The 6,117-nt window shown below is 36.2% G+C and overlaps 1 protein-coding gene across 2 annotated transcripts in view; it reads left to right on the top strand.

Moving 5' to 3' along the window:
* Positions 1–6,117, top strand: part of LOC113070795 (dedicator of cytokinesis protein 2-like) — a 100,498-nt gene that overhangs the window by 74,135 nt on the left and 20,246 nt on the right. The gene's annotated exons all lie outside the window — the stretch shown is intronic.

The raw sequence follows: 6,117 nt of genomic DNA on the forward strand, positions 1-6,117 counted from the left end.
AAAATCTGAGTATGTTCTCAATAGGAAATAATTATACATTAAACATATTGTTTTTAATGTAAGAACGTAAAAACGTAAGTTTTGTTTTAGTAATAAAGTTTGTCTGCAGCCATTGCTATTATTAGCCTTAGATAAAAACAATAGAGGTGCACAATATGTCCTGATTTAGATGTGTATGTGTGTGATGTCTGTAACAGGATGGAGGCAGGCCGTGTGGTTTGCTCTCACTAAAGCTCATTTTAATTTGATCTGAAGTGGAGCTAGAATCTCATACCATCAGTTTAAGAGATGGGGGCGGGGGGGGGGGGGTGAAAACGAGAAAGGGATGACCTGGTGGGGGGGGTGCATCTGTGAAAAGAAGGATAACAGGAGGAAAATGAAAGAATGAGAAAGATGTAGATGAGGTTACAGCCGCAGGGGAAGAAGAACTGAAACCAGGACAAGAACTGACCGTGGAACACACACGCACACACACACACACACACAGACACACACACAAAAGCTCACACACATACACACACACACACACACATTTTATATGCTCCCAAATGCTCATGGACATCACGTGTATGTTCAGGTATGTGTCTGTGTCTTTTGCTCTCATCTATGTCTCGTCTCTTCTCTTCTCTTCTCTTCTCTTCTCTTCTCTTCTCTTCTCTTCTCTTCTCTTCTCTTCTCTTCTCTTCTCTTCTCTTCACTTCTGTTTCTATATTTTTATTGTCATTAGTTATTTTGTCACAGTCAGAACAGAATTTCAAACCTCTGTCTTACTGTCTTAGTCTCAGTCAGTGAGTTCAATGTGAATATCAATCACGGCTCTCAGAACGTTCTGGAAAGGTTCTTTCAAAGTTATGAACAATGTTCTTCCAGTAATATTAATAATATATATTCTTTAATTATAACACACACACACACACGCACGCACGCACACACACACACACACACACACACACACACGCACACACACACACACACACACACACACACACACACACACATATATATATATATATATATATATATATATATATATATATATATATATATATATATATATATATGAATATATGAATCCTTGAAGTGTAGCAAGTATTGGTAAAATTAAATAGGAATGGGTAATATATAAAGTGAAATAGAAATGAAAAATCACTGTATTTGTTGAATGTTTGGTAATTCTTTATATTCATATTATTACTAACATACATAAACTATCTGTTTAACTAACTTGTGAACCTAATTATTTTTACTGTAGATATAAATAGAAAATTACCAGTTTGATCCCTCTAACTTTGGCCTGTTTCTGTCAAAAAGCCACCGGAAATGAAGTGAATACTTCAGCAGAGATATGGAGTGTTGTGTGTCCGTCTGAATTACGTTCTCGATGAATAACGAAGGAAACCGGAAACAGATCGGAAGGGATAAGAGATGTTTGAACAGGTGCGACGCTGGAATCAGGATGAAGGGATATTCATGACTCATGTGTGCATGGTTTTATTTTCATTTGGCAGAGTGAGCCATCTGTCCTTATAGATGACACCGCTCTATTTAATTAGATTGATTACATAACACAGATTACACCTCTACCGCTGCCCTGTCTGTCTCTGTGTGTGAGACTCCTTTGTTGGCTGTAGATTTTCATCAAACAGTGTGTTCTTTTCTCTGCCTTTGGTTGATTGTGTGACTTTCTGTCTGTGTGTATTTACTTAGCTGTACTTTTGGGGCAAATTTGTCCTCAGAAGTCAGATAAATATAACTAAAGGACATGCAGAGACCTTCGCAAAGGGAAAACCTTTCACAAATGGGATCTGTTTTGATATTATATAAAATATTGCATGATGAGTATTTTATATTATGTAAGATATTGTATGCTTACATGATTTCATTTTATACAATATTTCTTTCTGGTCCTTGATTCTGATTGGCTGGGAGATCTTTCCAATGACCAGAGTTTAAGTCAGAAGTCTTTGTAGTTTGTCCTGATTTGGAATGGGTCCCTGTCTGTCTGCTTTAACAGCTCACTGGGTTTCAGTGAATGTGTATTTTGTGTGTAGGTGAGGAGAGCTTATGTGTGTCAGAGAAATCTTAAATCTCACCTCTCTCTGTGTCACACACACACACACGCAGAGATGGTCTAAAGGAATAGAGGTGTGTGTGATCAGCATATTTCCAGCAGCAGGATAGATCTCAGAGCTCTTTAAACATCTGATGGGAACATCACTGGCGTCTGTCTCAGCACAATCGTTTGAAATGCATCCCTTTAGATGAGTCCTGTGTCGGTCTGCTGCATTTATCACATAAGTCTTTTTACAATTTTTTTTTCTGTCTTTTCCTGTCAGTATTTTCAGCATTAATGTGTTTTTGTGTGAGTGTGTGTTTGTGTGTGTGTGTGTGAATTCCAGTATAATTTATACTGTTCTTTTGAACTTTTTGTTCATAAAAAAACCCAGAAAAATGGTTTCCACAAAAATATGAAGCAGTGCAACTGTTTTCAGCATTGATAATAATAATAATAATAATAATAATAATAATAATAAATGTATCTTGAGCAGCAAATCAGTATATTAGAATGATTTCTGAAGGATCATGTGACACTGAAGAGTGGAGTGAAAATACAGCTTTGATCAAAGGAATAAATTATATTTTACAATATATTCCAATATTTAAACGTACAATATAGAATTTTTGGCCACCAAGGGTCACTCAATCAAAATAATAACATAAGACGTACTTTGATGACGTCGGGAAAGAGCGTAAGGCTCATGGGAGTTGTTGTTCATTGGAACACGCGCTCTGTCGCTCCCTGTCATTCCTCACTCATTCTAACTTAGCATTTTGACAATCACGTCTTTTCGAACGGAGATACGGTTTCAACGGCAACAACATAAACAAACGTTACTGCGCATGAGCACTTTTGTGGACCTAACTTAACTTCCGGTAGACTTCCAAATAGAATCAATAACAACAGCCAAGTCCCTCTGGAGTAGATATTTTTTTAAAACAAAAACAAAATGTTTGCTGCGTGGATCAGGCGGACTTAATGAAAATGCAAATTAATTATTTGCCAACAGGAGATGTTTTAAAGCATAGACATAAAGCGCGAGAAATAGAGGTTTCCCCAGTAACAGCTGTATACGAAGCAGAGCTACGCTCATACGCTGCTATCAGGCATATAACATGCAAGTCTTCCTTCAGAAATACAGCGATATAAAAACACCTGTGCCTCGTTTTGATATTTAAACATATAAATGTAAGGAATTATTATCATTAAACGTGCAGTAAGTAACGTTACTCATGTTTATTCAATGAAGCCTTTTTGAAAAAAGATCAGTTTTAAAATTGTGGCGAGTCTCCAAAAATAAATAAATGTATGGGAAACACCAGAGCCTAACTTCAGTCTACTCATCACCTTGCCTTTAACTGCGTTTGTAGAAGGCACCACAGCCAGACGATATACACGACCGTGCGACCGATGAAACCGTCTATATGAATTATGAGACCCCTATCAAATCAATATTCCATCTAGCTAGTAGTAATATATGTTAAAAAACACGGTCGCCTTTCGTTAATAATTATAATTACGTTATACTATGATATCAAACAAGTTAGAGAACTGCATTTGAAGCTACTTTATTCAGTTAGATATAGAACAAATGTAGATTTACATGAGAGCTAGTCCGTCTGCGTTTTACACAAGACATCATCGTTTCACTAAATATACGGATAGATACAGTTAGCTGAATGGATGCGTACCTGTTTTTCAGAATGCAAGCGAGTTCGGCATCTCTCTGTAGTTTCAGCTTGTCACGAAGCTCTCTCTATCTTGGAAATGCAACTCCAATATTGACCCGTGTCTTGTTGCTTCTCTTGTCCCAAAACCATCTCGGGTCATTTATTTCCCCCGTGCGTTTGCGCTTCACAGAACGTGCAGGCAAAGCATAATCATAATCCATAACTAAGTTATTGATTGAGGTTTAAATACGAATATAAACAATATAAATATAAAATATAATAGTCTCGATCAAGGCTACTACTTTTTCTTCTTCGTCTTGTCTTTGTTTCTGTTCACCTTTGTATTTGGCGGTTCCGCAGGAAGTTAGATAAACTAGAGGGGTCAAAGTTTATATGACGCCATAGACGGGCGACAAAACGGAAATAAAGAAACGTGCCGTGTCTTCTAATTAAACTATAATTTTCTCCGGATTTGAAAGTTCGTGGAAACTGTTGGGATGATGTAAGTACACAACAAAAAAATATATATAACATAGATATAGTGATTTCTGCTATTTTTAAAGCAGAAAAAATACATACTGTATTGCGCCTTTAAAATGTTGTTAATATTTCAAACATTTTTTTAAATAGTATTTACAATCAAATAAATGCAGCCTTGTTCTCACCCCAAACTTTTGAAAATTTTTTATAAGTTCAGTGACATATTTCATTTTTGATTCAGTTCCATCATTGACAGTTCTTCATGGGATGCAAAGTTCTTCTTCCATTATTTTGAAACAGTTTTACTTCAGGTCTGTGTGACAGAATAAACTGCACACTTCATTTCGTTCATATTTACACACGCTGGTTTTATCAGCGGCACACAGTCAGGATTGTGAGGTCTGTGTGAGTGATGGGTCTTACCTCTCTGTCTGCAAACATCCATCCTTCATCCATCACTTTCCCCATCCACCTGTATCAGAGAGCGAAGGAAGGAAAGCTCATGCAGAGTAGACGTGGAGGGGAAATCGGAAGTCGATTTGAAAGATTGAAAGATTCTCTAAACTATCTGAAATGTTGTTCATCATCTTCTGTGCCGTCAGCTGAATCAAAGTGTCTCGACTCTCAGGACTTTTGCGTTTGTTGTTGAGTGATTCTGTAATTGTAGGTACATTTGATGTCAAAAGTAATTATCATATATATATATATATATATATATATATATATATATATATATATATATATATATATATCCATGACAAAGTAATGTCAAAAGTAATTATCATATGTATATATATTTATCCATGACAAAGAGTAACAAATTAATAATATAAATAATAGTATTTATTTATTTATTATAATTATTATTATTTATATTTTTGTGTTGTTTTTGAAAATCATGAGTACTTGTTCTATTTAATCAGTGTCAATTCTAAACCGGAAATGTGTTATGGAAGCATAATGTTATTCAAGATGGAAGGGAAAAGCATCAATAAGTAACTGATTAATACAAAACTGTATTCAACCTCATGCTAAACGTGCAAGTTTGTGTAATAGGTTAAATTGCTGTCACTCAACAGCCAGCAGCGTTTTTAGTCAAGCCATTTAAATGTATGTGAGCAGCTTTGTGGATCTAACGATTAATAAAGATTTATAAATAATATTTTCAAACCTTAATTAAAAGTAAGAAAAAATATACGTTTTTTTTTTTTTTTTTTTAATGTTAGGGTCAGGTGCAGGTGTGTTGAATATGATCTCTGACACAATCACTGACACCCTTCACAAGGAGTGTAAGTCACAAACAACCATTGCCAATAAGCTGGCTGTTCGCAGAGTGCTGTATCCAAGCATGTTAACAGAAGGTTGAGTGGAAACAAAGTGTGGAAGAAAAAGATGCACAACCAACCAAGAGAACTGCAACCTTATGAGGATTGTCAAGCGAAATCGATTCAAGAATTTGAGAGAACTTCAAAAGGAATGGACTGAGGCTGGGGTCAAGGCATAGAGATATGTCAAGGAATTTGGCTGCAGTTGTCGTATTCCTCTTGTTAAGCCACTCCTGAACCACATACAAAGTCAGAGATGTCTTACCTGGGCTAAGGAGAAGAAGAACTGGACTGTTGCCCAGTGGTCCAAAGTCCTCTTTTCATATGAGAGCAAGTTTTGTTTTTTATTTGGAAACCAAGGTCCTAGAGTCTGGAGGAAGGCTGGAGAAGCTCATAGCCCAATTAACTTGAAGTCCAGTGTTAAGTTTCCACAGTCTGTGATGATTTTGAGTGCAATGTCATCTGCTGGTTTTGGTTCATTGTGTTTTTTGGAAACCAAAGTCACTGCACCCGTTTACGAGGAAATCTTGGAGCACTTCATGCTTCTTTCTGCTGATCAGCTTTTTGAAGATGCTGATTTTCC

The sequence above is a fragment of the Carassius auratus genome, unplaced genomic scaffold (genome assembly GCF_003368295.1).
Source record: "Carassius auratus strain Wakin unplaced genomic scaffold, ASM336829v1 scaf_tig00005249, whole genome shotgun sequence".
Taxonomy (NCBI): Eukaryota; Metazoa; Chordata; class Actinopteri; order Cypriniformes; family Cyprinidae; genus Carassius; species Carassius auratus.